At 49.0% G+C, this 14,601-nt stretch overlaps 5 non-coding genes and 2 pseudogenes across 5 annotated transcripts; 4 read left to right on the top strand and 3 right to left on the bottom strand.

Annotated features, from left to right (window-relative positions):
- Nucleotides 1–450: 450 nt before the first annotated feature.
- LOC113132685 (uncharacterized) lies at nucleotides 451–565 on the top strand (annotated as a pseudogene).
- Nucleotides 566–5,689: 5,124 nt separating this feature from the next.
- On the top strand, nucleotides 5,690–5,892 carry LOC113132669 (uncharacterized; annotated as a pseudogene).
- A 396-nt stretch (nucleotides 5,893–6,288) lies between these two features.
- On the bottom strand, nucleotides 6,289–6,495 carry LOC113132653 (small nucleolar RNA U3). The gene has a single exon (XR_003295920.1). It is a non-coding gene; the product is annotated as a small nucleolar RNA U3 (small nucleolar RNA).
- A 1,585-nt stretch (nucleotides 6,496–8,080) lies between these two features.
- On the bottom strand, nucleotides 8,081–8,287 carry LOC113132658 (small nucleolar RNA U3). The gene has a single exon (XR_003295921.1). It is a non-coding gene; the product is annotated as a small nucleolar RNA U3 (small nucleolar RNA).
- A 405-nt stretch (nucleotides 8,288–8,692) lies between these two features.
- Nucleotides 8,693–8,899, top strand: LOC113132637 (small nucleolar RNA U3). Its single transcript, XR_003295916.1, has one exon. It is a non-coding gene; the product is annotated as a small nucleolar RNA U3 (small nucleolar RNA).
- Nucleotides 8,900–10,349: 1,450 nt separating this feature from the next.
- Nucleotides 10,350–10,556, top strand: LOC113132648 (small nucleolar RNA U3). Its single transcript, XR_003295919.1, has one exon. It is a non-coding gene; the product is annotated as a small nucleolar RNA U3 (small nucleolar RNA).
- A 588-nt stretch (nucleotides 10,557–11,144) lies between these two features.
- On the bottom strand, nucleotides 11,145–11,351 carry LOC113132642 (small nucleolar RNA U3). Its single transcript, XR_003295917.1, has one exon. It is a non-coding gene; the product is annotated as a small nucleolar RNA U3 (small nucleolar RNA).
- Nucleotides 11,352–14,601: the final 3,250 nt, after the last annotated feature.

Raw genomic sequence — 14,601 nt, 5'->3', positions numbered from 1 at the left:
ACAAAGTGATGAATGAAGGATTTGGCAACACAACAACACGTGATTCTTAAGGCTTTAAATAAAGAATTTCAGGATTTGCAATTTCATGATGTGGCATGATTTGTGAGTGTCATTGCAGCTTTTTCAGAAATAAGGGATTATCATAACTGGCACTTCATATAATAGGAAAATGGGAAGCAAAGAACTTCTTTAATCCACAGAGAGAAAACACTTCAGTGCTAAATCATCCTGACAGTAAAGTCCCAAAGGCTGAAAGTTGGAGCAACAGTTTGAGGAGAAACTCACATGGTGGAATTGGGAAAGTTAGAATTTATTGTTTTGTTGTTGAAGTAACAAAACCTAAGTGGTGACACTGTGACTGCAGCAGGTGTGTCTGAACCTCAGGAGTCCACCAGGACTAAAAGTGCTGGTCTCCACACATAAAACCCTGAGAACCATCCAGATCAAACCAAGACTATACTTTCAGGGATCATTTCTTTAGTCGCTGACTTGAGAAATGTGTTTCTAAAGAGTTTGGTCTTGCTGAAGAGCACGTGCATTGGAGGTTTTTCAAGGTCTCAGGGGCTGTGCGGTGTAAGGAGCACTGAGACACTGGCGGAAGAAGGCGTTCCGCGGGAGAGGACAGAGATTGAGCGACGCGAGAGCAGAGTGATGGCGCACCGAGGAAACATTCCTAGAGCGGGGATCAGGTGGACCCTGCAATTCGTGTGGAGAAGAGATGAGGAGGGTTTGCTGCCGAGGGATCTGTTTACCAGGGTGACCCTGGAGGAGAGACTCAAGGTGAAAGCGGCGGATGTACTGTGTGTGCAGACGAACCAGAAGGCGAGGGCGTACGACGTGACGTGGAAGACGGCGGAGATCTACGGGGCGGCCTTAGAAGAGGTGGAACGGAGCATAGGTCGGGGGGAGCTGAGGGACTGGAAGATACTGAACTTAGATAAGCCCAACTTCCGGGTGGTGACAGTGCAGACTTTTAACCCGTTTGTGACTGATCAGCAAATAGCCAGCTTTCTGGAGGAGTACGTAGAAGTGGTGTCAGGTGCGAGGCACATGACGGACTCCAGAACCTACTGGACGGGGAGGAGGCAATACCAGGTGTTGCTGCGGAGGGAGAACGGGAGTCCGGACGGATGGGCGCACCCCCCGGCCATCTTCAGTCTGGGCGCCGATAGAGGGTACCTGTACTACGCGGGGCAGCCGGACTTTTGTAAGAGGTGCCGTAGGCATGGGCATCTGGAGGCCTCCTGCACCTTCGCAGGATGCCCCCTGTGCGGGGAGGACGGGCACGAGATGAGAGACTGTCACGTGCGCAGAACCTGCCACAGCTGCGGGGAGCCGGGGCATCTCTACAGGGAGTGCGGGAGTCGGAGGCCGACGTTCACAGAAGTGGTGGTGGGGTCGCAGAAGACGGAGATGAGGGGACGACGGGAGGAGAAGAGGTGGAACGGCGGAGCAGCGGCGGACGAGGAGGAGAAGAAGACGGGGACGGCAGCGGGACAAACAGGGGATGCGGGGAAAACTGAGGGGGGGGAGACTGAGGGGGGGGGTGCAGAGGGGAACGAGTTCGGGTGGAGGAGGGTCAGAGCCCCGGGTGGAATCCGAGGTGGATAGCGGGAGCTCCAGGGGAGAAAGAGGGGAAGGGAAGAAGAAAAAGAAAAAAACGGAGGAGGACTGACATGGGAGAAGGGGCGCAGAAGGGGGAAGGAGGGGAAAAAGGGGGGGGGGTTGGGACAATCGGGGAAGGCAAAGGGGAGGGGACGGGGATGTGGGAAGGGAAGAGGAGGGGGGAGGGAGTGTGGAGTGGGGAAGGGAGTTTCAGTGAGAGTTTGAATTTGGCGGTGCAGTTGGGTTTGGGAGAGGACTTGGTGCTCTCGGGGGGGCAGGGGACGGGCCTGGAGGGGGGGGGGGGCTGGAGTGGGCAGAGCAGATGGTGGAGGAGGAGGGGCGGAGAGGGCTGTAGGGGTTTGGTAACACAAGGAGAATGGAGGAGCACAGGGTAGGCACATTTAATGTAAGGGGGCTGAGAAATAAGAGGAAGAGGGAGGGGGTATTTGAGTTTTTGGGAGACTGTGGGTGCCTCATATATTTTCTACAGGAAGTGCACTTGAAGGATGATAGAGATGTGGACAGGTTCACGAGTGAATGGACGAAAGGGGCTTCTGTCTGGGGGGTGGGGTCGGTGCAGGCAACGGGGGTGGGAATACTGTTTGGGGACAAAGGGGTGGAGATTAGGAAGGTGTACCAGATTGAGCAGGGGAGAGCGATAGGGGTGGATGTGGACGTTTGGGGACTCAAGCTAAGGGTAATTGGGGTATACGGGCCACAGAACAGAGACGAGAGGGGGAAACTAATCAGCGCATTGCTGCCACATTTCGTGACGGATAGGGACATAATATTCGGGGGGGATTTCAACTGGGACAAGGGCAAGGGGGGAAGGGGAGGCGGTTTCAAGGAACTGGTGGAGGGGAGTTTGTTGAGGGATGGAGGGGACATGGTGACGCCTGCCCTGCATGGCCCTACGTGGGGAAACACGAGGGGGATGCAGAGCAGGCTTGATTACATATTCTTTTCTAAGTCCTTTGAGGTGGTGGAGGGGGCATTACGCCCCTTGTTTTTTTCCGATCATATGGGGGTGTTATATCGGTGGAGAATAGCAAAGGGGCAGTGGGGCAAGGGGTATTGGAAATTAAACTGTGCAGTACTCGAGGAGAAAGACTACAGGAAGGGGGTAAGACGGGTACTGCAACGAATGGAGGGGCTGCGGGGTTTTCGGGGCGGAGTGGTCGAATGGTGGGGGCTGGTGAAAGAGAGGGTGAAAGGATATAGCATCACCTATTGTGTTAGGAGAGAGAGGAGAAAGAGAAGAAAGGTGAGAGATTGGCAGAGGGTCTTGGAGAGGGAGTTCGCGGTGGGGAATCATGGAGGGAAGATGGATGAAGACGCGTGTAGGAGAGCGAGGGAGGAATTGATGAAGGAATATGAGGGGAGAGCAAGACAGAAGGTGGAAAGTAGGAAAAGAGTGTGGGTGGAGGGGAGGGGAGGGTGCACCGCCGCCTTTTTCGGGGATGTGAGGGAACGCCGGGGGAGGCTGTGGATGGGGGAAGTGATAGGGGAAGGAGGTGAGGTGGTCTGTGAAGGGGAAGGGATAGTGAAGGAAGTGACGAGGTATTATGAGCGGTTGTTCGAGAGCAGGGCGGGGGACAGGGAGAAGGGAGAGAGGTTTTTGAAGGTGGTGGAAGGAAGAGTCGGACGAGGGGAGCGGGAGGGCCTCGAGAAGCCGATAAGGGGGGAGGAGTTGAAGAAAGCGGTGGGGGGGATGAGGAAAGGGAGGGTGCCGGGGATAGACGGGTTGCCGGTGGAGTTCTATCTGGCGTTTTGGGACATTTTGGGGCCGTGGCTGCAGGAGGTGTTTGAGGAGATCCTGAGGAGGGGGACACTGGGGACGTCAATGAGGGAGGGGGTAATAAAACTGTTATACAAGAAGGGGGAAGCGAAGGACTTGGGGAATTGGCGACCGTTGACGATGCTGTGTGTGGATTATAAAATCTTGGCTAGGGTAATCACAGGGAGGTTGCGGGGGGTCATGCCTAAGGTGGTGGACAAGGACCAGACATGCGGTGTCGAAGGTAGGGCGGCGGGGTTGAACCTGCAGTTGATTAGAGATTATATAGCGTGGGCGGAGGAAAAGCGGCTGAGGTTGTGGGTGGCGAGCCTAGACCTGGAAAAGGCCTTCGACAGGGTGAATTGGGCCTTTCTGTTTGAGGTGCTGGGAAGAATGGGGTTTGGGGAGCGTTTCGGGGGGTGGGTGAGGACGCTGTATAGGGGGGCGCAGAGCAGGGTGATGGTCAACGGGAGGATGGGCGAGCCCTTCCCAGTCCAGGCAGGAGTACGGCAGGGATGCCCTTTGTCCCCTTTGTTATTCGTTTTATATATGGAAACGGTAGCGGGAGCGATTAGGGAAGACGGCAGAATTGGGGGAGTAGGGGTTCCGGGGGGGGGGGGGGTCAAGATAACGCAGTACGCAGACGACACGACGTTATTGTTGGATTCGGAGGAGAGTTTGAGGCATGCATTGCAGACATTCGAGGATTTCGGGGAAGCGGCCGGGGCGAGGCTGAATAGAAAGAAGAGTCAGGTGAAGTGTTTTGGGAAGGAGATGGAAAAGAGGGAGGCGGAGGTGGAGGGTATTAGCTACTGTGCGGGGCCGCTGAGGGTGTTGGGGGTATGGTTGGAGGAAGGGAACAGAGGGGGAAAGAATTGGGAGGAGAGACTTGCGAAGTTGGGGGGGGTGCTAGGGAGGTGGAGGAAGAGAAGGTTGACGTTGACGGGGAAAATATTGGTGGTGAAGGGGGAGGTACTGCCCGGACTTGTGTACCTGGCCGGGGTCTATCCTCTGCCTGTCGGTAGGAGGTCGCAGGTGCAGAGAATGATCTTTGAGTTCTTGTGGGGGGGGGGGTATGAGTGGGTGGGTAGGAGGCGTATGATGGCGGGAATAGAGAAGGGGGGGAGGGACGTACCGGGAGTACAGTTGAGGCTGGACGCGGTGTTCGTGAGAGAATGTTTGAGAAGTGTGGTGGAGGGGGAGCGGGCAGGGGCGGGGCTCGCGAAGTTTTACTTCTCCTACCCAGCGAGGAGAGTGATTGACTGGACAAACTTGAGACCCCGGTCTGAGCAATTGCCGTGGTACTACGAACACGGGGCGAGGTGGTTGAGGGAGAATCCGGAGGTGTTGGAAGGAGGAGTGTGGAGAAGTGTGAGGGGGATGTACGAGTTGGTGAAAGACAAGCGGGAGGAGCCGGGAGTGGTGGGCATGACGGCAGAAAGGTGGATGAGGATGCAGCCCAAGGGGATGGAAAACGGGCTAAAGGACTTGAACTGGTTGGTGGCACTCGGGCGACTGCCGGTGAGGGAGAGAACACACAGGCATGGGCTAAGCAGCACGGCACTTTGCCCCAGGACGGCGTGTAGGGGGGAGGAGGACGTGAGGCACGTGTTCTGGGGGTGCAACTTTGCGGGTGCGGTGTGGGCAGGGGTAGATAAGCTGGTGCGTAAGGTGAAGTCGGGGATAAGGGTGACGTGGGACATGGCGAGGACAGGGGAGGGGTTGGAAAGGGAGGAGAAATGTACGGGGTGGGTGCTGTGGTACTGCATCAGCGTAGTCAAGAGGATGTTGTGGGCAGCTAGGCAGGAGTTGGTTAGGGAGGGAAGGGAATGGACGGTGGGGGAGGCGGTGAGGAGAGCAGAGTGGGGAATGCAGGGGAGGGTTGGGAGGGACGTGAAGAGGTGGGGATACCACGGGGCGAGGGAGAGGTGGAAGGGGGGCATGGCATTACTGAGGGGAGCAGAGGGGTGAGGGGGAGATGGTTGAGGGAAGGTTGGGAGGGCACTGTGAGGTGGGGTTTTCTGTACAGATTGTATTGAGGATGTGTAAGCTGGTGTAATAAAATTTTCAGAGTTCCGGCGTGAGAAAGCAGAGGGACGAGAGGGACATGTCTGAGGGGAGGTTGGAACGGAACTGAGAGGGGTGGGTCTCTGTACAGACTGTATTGAGGATGTGTAAGTTTTTTGTAATAAACTTTTTCAAAGTTCTGACTTGAGAAAGCAGAGGGACGAGAGGGACATGTCTGAGGGGAGGTTGGAACGGTACTGAGAGGGGTGGGTCTCTGTACAGACTGTATTGAGGATGTGTAAGTTTTTTGTAATAAACTTTTTCAAAGCGCTGACTTGAGAAATGTGTTTCTAAAGAGTTTGGTCTCGCTGCCCACGATGAAGAGTGAAGATGTTTCCTTCAGAGCAGGAAACTGGTGGAAAGACTTTGGTTCTTCTCCACTGTTGAAGACTGGTCAGTGTTTCTGACTGAGACACTGGAGGAGGAAACATGTTCTGAGTGGAGCCTTTTGATTTGGTTAAAAGAAACAGTTTGAGTGTTTATCATCTGTTGAGTTTCTTTTTTTAAAGCAGAAGTTCATTCAGGTAAATTCACCTGCTGGTGTCACAGCTACAAACTGACTCTTCCGGTGAAAACCAGTGAGCAGCTGCTCTGGAGTCAGTGTGTTGATACAGAAACAGCAAACATCAACCAGAAAACCTGGTTTGAACAAAACATCCATGAGTGTAAGAGCCAGTTTTCTAAACCTCTGTCTGGTTCATTGTTGGACAACTCTGGAAACTTTGAAAGTTCACATGAGGTTTCAAGTCTCTGGTCACAGGTCAGTGAAAGTAAAAACATGGAACTACAAAGTTAAACACTTAAAGACCTGTTCTTTTTATTCTTTAGTAAAAAAAAGCTCCACTCAGAACATGTTTCCTCCTCCAGTGTCTCAGTCAGAAACACTGACCAGTCTTCAACAGTGGAGAAGAACCAAAGTCTTTCCACCAGTTTCCTGCTCTGAAGGAAACATCTTCACTCTTCATCGTGGGCAGCGAGACCAAACTCTTTAGAAACACATTTCTCAAGTCAGCGACTAAAGAAATGATCTCTGAAAGTATAGTCTTGGTTTGTTCTGGATGGTTCTCAGGGTTTTATGTGTGGAGACCAGCACTTTTAGTCCTGGTGGACTCCTGAAGTTCAGACACACCTGCTGCTGTCACAGCGTCACCACTGACGAACCTGAACCTTTCACACTCAAAACATCTTCAATAAAATCCTTGTTTACCTCAGATTCAGCTGCATGTTTCCACCATATGTCCCTGTGGTCAGTTCTGCTTCTCTTCCTACAGTTTGTCCATGTGTCGGTTTTAAATCAAAATAAAGCACAGACTTAATCCAGATTCCCAGACAACTGACAGAAGAGCACAGGTTTACACACATATCCAGCCAACACAAAGTAAAACTCCATGTTTGTTGCCAGTCTCTTGGGATTTCACTGACTATTCCAGTTCCACCTCAGCTGAGAACATTTCCACTCAGGTTTAATGAAGGAAAAACTGAAAATGTACATGTCACTGACCTGCACAGCTGTTTTCACTTGTGGCCTGATTACACAGCTTCTCAGAGGTGTGTGTGTGTGTGTGTGTGTGAGTGTGTGTGAGTGTGTGTGAGTGTGTGTGTGTGTGTGTGTGTGTGTGTGTGTGTTTCCTGGCTGACATCGTCACCGTCCTGACAGGTGTGTGCACCTGTGAGAACAACACGTTGAATCTTCATCAACCCACCTCAGATACAGTTTCTCAAAAAGCCTTTGTCCCCCATATGTCGATATCAGCTGTGGTGCACGTCCCCTCGTGCCTGTTTTTGAAGGAAAATTACAAAAGCAGCTTTGTGCTTCTGTACTGAAATAAGCCTTAGACAACAAAAGGGACTAGAAATAAGGATCCACCAGTATTTTGACTTTCCAGAGGCATCTGTCTTCACCAGAAGAAGGAAACTTTAGTTTCATGTCACGTGTTTTCATGAATTTATTTGGACCTCAGGAGCTTTTTTGAGGCTTTGTGCCAGTTTTTTATTCCACATCATTTTATTCACACGTGATACTGACAGAGTGCGTTCACAAGGGTCACCGTGCTTCGAGGCAATGAATCCTTTTCCTTCTGGGACGCTCTTGTCCTGTTTGTCACATTTTCACACACATTAGAGCAGGTTGACAAGGAAGACGAGAGGCTGGAGTGGAAACGCTCACAGGCTGCTGAAAACCACAACTTCACATTTTTGCATCAAAGCTCAAACCAAAACTAGAACTAAAAGAAACCACAGTGAGCAGTGGAGAAAATTACAGTCTGTCTAAATCCCAAGATGATAAGAAACAAGACGCCCTCAACTTACTGTAAGAACCTAAGGCTGATAGTGTTTCAGCAGGTGAACCATAAAGGAAAAAACTGCAAGTTCTGCAAGTCGTTGTCGACAACCTCCACTTGAATATTAGGCAGCAGTTTCCAATGAAAAACTCTGTTTTATAATAATGTGACTTTGTTGTTTTCTGAGTTTTCTCTATGACCTTCACAACATCAACTATTAACACTGCAGGTTCTTAATTTGGGTTTGAGTAATTTCTCATTGCTGAAAACTGATTAAAAAGCCCTTCATCCTTCCAGTGTCAAACTTTGTTCTTTATCAATTCTGATTATCTTTGTCAGCACAAAAAGCTCCACTCAGAACATGTTTCCTCCTCCAGTGTCTCAGTCAGAAACACTGACCAGTCTTCAACAGTGGAGAAGAACCAAAGTCTTTCCACCAGTTTCCTGCTCTGAAGGAAACATCTTCACTCTTCATCGTAGGCAGCGAGACCAAACTCTTTAGAAACACATTTCTCAAGTCAGCGACTAAAGAAATGATCTCTGAAAGTATAGTCTTGGTTTGTTCTGGATGGTTCTCAGGGTTTTATGTGTGGAGACCAGCACTTTTAGTCCTGGTGGACTCCTGAGGTTCCAGGTCCAGACACACTAGTTTATTTACTTCAACAAAACAAAATGTTCTAACTTTCACAACTGGATTGAGCCATAAACTCTGAGCAGGGGACAATACTCATGTTGGTGCTGCCAGAGATTCAGGATTTCAGACGATCCTTTTGAAAACAGCAGCTCATGACTCCAGTCATACCAAGAGACTTAAAGGAACATGAGATTTCCTCCAGAACAAAATAAACCTGTCAGTAGTGATGCTGTGACTGCAGCAGGTGTGGCTGAACCTCAGGAGTCCACCAGGACTAAAAGTGCTGGTCTCCACACATAAAACCCTGAGAACCATCCAGAGCAAACCAAGACTATACTTTCAGGGATCATTTCTTTAGTTGCTGACTTGAGAAATGTGTTTCTAAAGAGTTTGGTCTCGCTGCCCACGATGAAGAGTGAAGATGTTTCCTTCAGAGCAGGAAACTGGTGGAAAGACTTTGGTTCTTCTTCACTGTTGAAGACTGGTCAGTGTTTCTGACTGAGACACTGGAGGAGGAAACATGTTCTGAGTGGAGCTTTTTGATTTGTTTGTTGGAAAGAAAATGCTGAAGTTTTTCAAATATTTTGTTGTGCCTGTAGTTAAGTTTCTATTAAAAGAAGAATGAAGCAGACCCATTCACGTTCTACAGTGTCCTGACTGAAGCTTTAAACAGGTTCCAGTCTGTACAAACAGCTGTGTGGATGCACAGGTCCAACACACCAGCCCAGGTGATTAGACTGGTCCAGCCTGGGCAGGTCTCTGCTGCCAGTTACCTGAAGCCACCAAAGTCCACGTGCTGACACAGAGCTCAAAACGGGACTCACATTTAATTAGGTTTAGTAAATGAAATCATGAGGCGTTCGTACATTTGAGCGTCAGAAAAGATGCTGAACTCATTTCTGCTTTGAGAAGTTCAACATGTTGGGTCATAGTTTTATTTGTAATTTGTGTTAAAAAGTGGACACATACAGTCAGATTCCTTTCCCATCAGGTTCTGGGAGCAGCTGGGCACTTTAGCGTTAACAAATGTGGAACGAACGACAGCACGTGGGTCATTCATCACTACATTCAGCAGAGGATGAATCCATATTTGGTCTGTAGTCAGTGTCAGTGGCAGCAGGACATGTTTGTGTGTGTGTGCGTGTGTGTGCGTGTGTGTGCGTGTGTGTGTGTGTGCGTGCGTGCGTGTGTGTCTGAGCCAGAACAAACTACAGTTTCACTAAAACACAGTAATCCTCGATCATCTGAGCAGGGACAGGGCAGTGATTCAACAGTGACCTGCTCTGATGAAACGACAGTGTTTGGATCTGGTTCAGCTCTTTCTGCAACATGTCATCCAGGAAAATGCTGCGTTGACCAATCAAGTGCTCCTGCTGAGTTTCTTAGGAGGCTACGGTTTAGATGTGGTGTTGGACAACAAGGGCCCTACTTTCTGTCACAGCACCTGAGCAGAACTGAACCTGCTGACCTTTAGTGCAGTAAATCCAGAACTTGAGCTCTTATTCTTTGCCCAGTCAGCGTTTTCTCTAGTTGTGTGGCAGCAGGACGTCGAGGCAGGAAAAAGGCAGGATGGACAGACAGTCTGTGCGGACGGCGACTTGCATATTGTCAAATAAAATTCGGCTCTTGTCGCCGCCGGCGCTGCCCAGGTTCTTCTTCAGCTCAGCGAGTCTCTGGAGGATCAGCCGGTACTCGCGACCTCTCAGCAGGCCTGTGAAGGTCAGGACGGCAACCAGGTGCTTCCTGCTACAAGAGGAAAATCCACATCATTACTCCAAACTAGTTCACCTGAACATGCACTTCTGCTGATTACTGGGAACCTAAAGAGCATTTCCTCAATGTCATGGCAGCAATGAGTTCAAGAAATAAAAAGTTAATTTGTGACTGATTAGAGAAGGTGCGTCTGTCTGAACCTCAGGAGTCCACCAGGACTAAAAGTGCTGGTCTCCACACATAAAACCCTGAGAACCATCCAGAACAAACCAAGACTATACTTTCAGAGATCATTTCTTTAGTCGCTGACTTGAGAAATGTGTTTCTAAAGAGTTTGGTCTCGCTGCCCACGATGAAGAGTGAAGATGTTTCCTTCAGAGCAGGAAACTGGTGGAAAGACTTTGGTTCTTCTCCACTGTTGAAGACTGGTCAGTGTTTCTGACTGAGACACTGGAGGAGGAAACATGTTCTGAGTGGAGCTTTTTGATTTGTTTGTTTTAAAGAAAATGCTGAAGTTTTCCAAATATTTTGTTGTGCCTGTAGTTAAGTCTCTATTAAAAGAAGAATGAAGCAGACCCATTCACATTCTACAGTGTCCTGAATGAAGCTTTAAACAGGTTCCAGTCTGTACAAACAGCTGTGTGGATGCACAGGTCCAACACACCAGCCCAGGTGATTAGACTGGTCCAGCCTGGGCAGGTCTCTGCTACCAGTTACCTGAAGCCACCAAAGTCCACGTGCTGACACAGAGCTCATGCTGTGTGGGAACAACTGGACAAACAACCTTTAGTCTGGTTGTTTTTACATGTTATCCCCATAGAAGCAGTGAGCTCAGTGTGAACAGCTGCTTTTGTTGGGTGTTTGTAGAAATTTGTGAAATAAGATACAATCAGTGTAAAATCAGCTGTAAAATGAAATATGTGCAGCTGTTCTCCCAACAGCACGTTCACGTATTTATGAAGTCAGTGACCCTGTTTCTGATTATGTTGCAGGAAATGACACTAATCCACTGAAAGTTTTCTGCTTTTTAAATTTTCACACTGAAACTTTATTAACAGCAAAAAGCTCCACTCAGAACATGTTTCCTCCTCCAGTGTCTCAGTCAGAAACACTGACCAGTCTTCAACAGTGGAGAAGAACCAAAGTCTTTCCACCAGTTTCCTGCTCTGAAGGAAACATCTTCACTCTTCATCGTGGGCAGTGAGACCAAACTCTTTACAAACACATTTCTCAAGTCAGCAACTAAAGAAATGATCCCTGAAAGTATAGTCTTGGTTTTAGACCAGTTTGCATCTGGGTTTTGTATCTAGAGACAAGCCCTTTTACTCATGGTCAGCCCTTGTGGGCCACTAATGAATAACAGCACTGTTCACACTATATCGGGGGCGTCCAGTCCTGGTCCCTTGAGATCAACTGTCCTGCTTGTTTTCCAACTACCCCAGCCCTACCCACTGCTGAATACCAGGACTGGGCCCCCATGCTCTAGATATTTGTATTCAAGTTTCAGCATGAACAGCAGTTGTTGTGTGATCCTTTTACTTTCGTTTGCAAAGGCTAAAGTGAACCCACAGTGTGGCTGCTCGCCAACCTGACAAAGAAGGTTCTTGTGAAACATTGGAATGAAATGTTGAAAAAAAAAAAAAAAAAAGCATTTTTTCCTACATATGATGCAACTGAAAAAAGACAAACCACTTCCTCATATGTCAACACTGTAAAAGTGGGTAGACTGAAGTAAAACAGCCAAATACATTCACCTTGGAAACATCTGCTGAGAAAACCATTTAGTAGGCGTTAGCTTTCGATCGAGCCACATGATCTTCCTCGTTCCTCCAGATGGATCTGCAGGATAAGCAAATTTTCACTTTTCTTTAGCTATTCCTGCACTTCCTGTGCATGTTGGTATGAAGATAGAGGGGGAAAGGAAATCATTTCTTCCGGAGACCTTCTTTTTTTTTCAAAACTGGCTGTGTTTAAAAGCTGCAGGAGCTTTAGTTAAAAAAATACATTTATTTTACAGAAAAACAGACCAATAAAAAATACACTTCAGGCAGATCACTGCCCCTAAACCCAATAATAATAATAATAAATATAGCCGCAAGCGGCGATGATCGGCCCTCGCCTCGAGCGGACCGCCTCCCCCGGCGCGCTGCCCCCGCGAGCGAACCGCGTCCAAGAACGAACCGCCTCCCCCAGCGAACGGCCTCCCCGAACGAAACGCCTCCCCAAGCGCCCCCGCCCTCTAAATCGACCGTCCCCCAAAAACTGGCGGACCCCCCAAAACCCCTCCCCCGAGGAGACCGCACCTCCCCAAGTAGACCACGTCATTCAGCGGACCCCCACGGAGGTCTGTGCCAAATTCGGTACAGTTCCGGCAAAGTACATGCAAGTACATAGGGGGCGCCATCCGCACCCCCCCACACCCCCCCCAAATAGACCACGTCATTCAGTGGACCCCCACGGAGGTCTGTGCCAAATTTGATACAGTTCTGACAAAGTAAGTGCAAGTACATAGGGGGCGCTATCCGCCCCCCCCACACCCCCCCAAGTAGACCACGTCCTTCACTGGACCCCCACGGAGGTCTGTGCCAAATCTGGTACCGTTCTGACAAAAGCTGGACATGCTTTGGTTTGAATGGCAATTTTCAAATCGTTATACAGGGGGCGCTATATGGCCTATTTGGATTTAGTTTAATCAGATGGGTCCAGGGCGGCAGGGACTACAATTTATCAATTGGTCCGATTCCAATCCGACAATGCGTGTGAGAGTTATTACAAGTTGAAGAAACGGCGGCGAGCCAAAAGCCTAGGCCAAATTGCCGCGCCCGCCAAAGGAAAACCGTAATACTTATTCAAAGAATTTGGATAACTTTTGCAGCCCCATGGGTCTAGGTGACGCTGGCCAAAAATGAGCTCGATCGGTCAAAAGCCCAAGGAGGAGTTCGAAAGAATACGAGGTGAGCAAAATCAACGAACTCAATGACCTCAAGATAAACCCCCAGCTGGTGGACTTCCTGTCGGTCACACGACCGGGACACAATAAGCTTTTTTGCCTGGCCTGACATGAAGAAGATGTGTGCCAGGTTTTGCGACTGTACGATGAAAAAAGTGTCACATGACCTCCCATAGGCCCAATGTATCTCGACCTCTGTCGGGGGCGCCGCAGAGCCATTCTTTTGAGATCGTTTATGAAACCCATAAAATATCAAATTGTGACGCGATTCTGAGGGGGGTGCAAATTTTGGTGAGTTTTCACACACGTTCAGGGGGTCAAATAAGGCTGTAAACGCTTCTTCATCCCTTGCCCATTGAGCGATTATAATAGTCCCTGCGCTGGGACCTCGGTCCTTGCTCGGGCCTAATAAGTTCAAAGTTGAGGCCTTAGGGTCCAAATGTATGAAAATACAATAAACTATGTTGATGCAGAGCTTTCAGATGCAGGGAAACATCCTGAGAGCTATTCAAAGGCTCAGAGAGGCCATGAGCAGACCTGGGGCTGAGGTGATGCTGTGCACAGTGAACAAATGAAATAAAGTGAGTCCATTAGCTTTGGAGATGATGGGACCCTCTACAGGACAAGCAGTATATCTGATGGAGGGATGGATGCTGATGCTGAGCTACACTAAACACATCCTGACTCCAAATGTGGGACTTTTTAAGATGTTTGAACACCGTTAACATCACAGGACATTCGGTGTGAAGCCTGTTTCACAGCAGCATGATAGGAAGGCAGCAGAGATGATTCTTCCTCAGACACTTGCACATTATAAACCTATGGGTTTCTCAGCTACAGGAGCAGGGAAAGTGCTCGTGTTTTCTTCAGATCTGATGACACTCGAGCAAAATGACTGAACATCCTCCCACTGTCACAGCAGTTAATCTTTAGTTTATACGGCAGCAACATCTGGACTTTCCAAGACCTGCAGCTACAGGTCAGATCTGTCAGGTCGGATTTATTTTGGTCAGGTTGAGTTCAGGAGCAGGAAAATCTTCTTTGTTGCACCTGTTGGAGTGAGCAGTAGCTTTAAAGTCAGGTCTGCTTCAGATAAAAGAAGTGCCAGAAACCACAGTGGCTTTTTGTAAACCAGCGAGGTGGTTTAAGAGCATTTTAGATATGAAAGTCCTTGTGGTTTTGAAACAAACCTTAAACCGTAACACTCTTTGGACTTCTCTTTTTGTGAGCACCTGCTCGGTCCTGGATAATTTGCAAACTCTTTGTGGGAGGAACCACATTCAGCTTTGGAGATTTATTCTAAACGTAAAATTATTGATGAGGCAGTTGTTTTATGAAACAACAGGATATATGTCCTGTTGAAACATGAAGCAGCTGAATATGTGAATTTATGACTCAGCTGAGCTAACACATGGAGTCATCCGCAGGAGGAGCTATATTCACTTTTGTATATTCACACAGTTGCAGTGGGGAGCCTTAAATTTGTTTAGATGTCTATCTTTGCTCTGGTGCCTCAGTGACCCTAATCAATGATGCTAACAGGAGGCCAGATGCTGATAGAGAGCGAGGGCCG

Source organism: Mastacembelus armatus, chromosome 22, assembly GCF_900324485.2.
Source record: "Mastacembelus armatus chromosome 22, fMasArm1.2, whole genome shotgun sequence".
NCBI lineage: Eukaryota > Metazoa > Chordata > Actinopteri > Synbranchiformes > Mastacembelidae > Mastacembelus > Mastacembelus armatus.
Note: the sequence above shows the minus strand (reverse complement) of the source record. Positions and strands in the feature narration are given on the sequence as shown.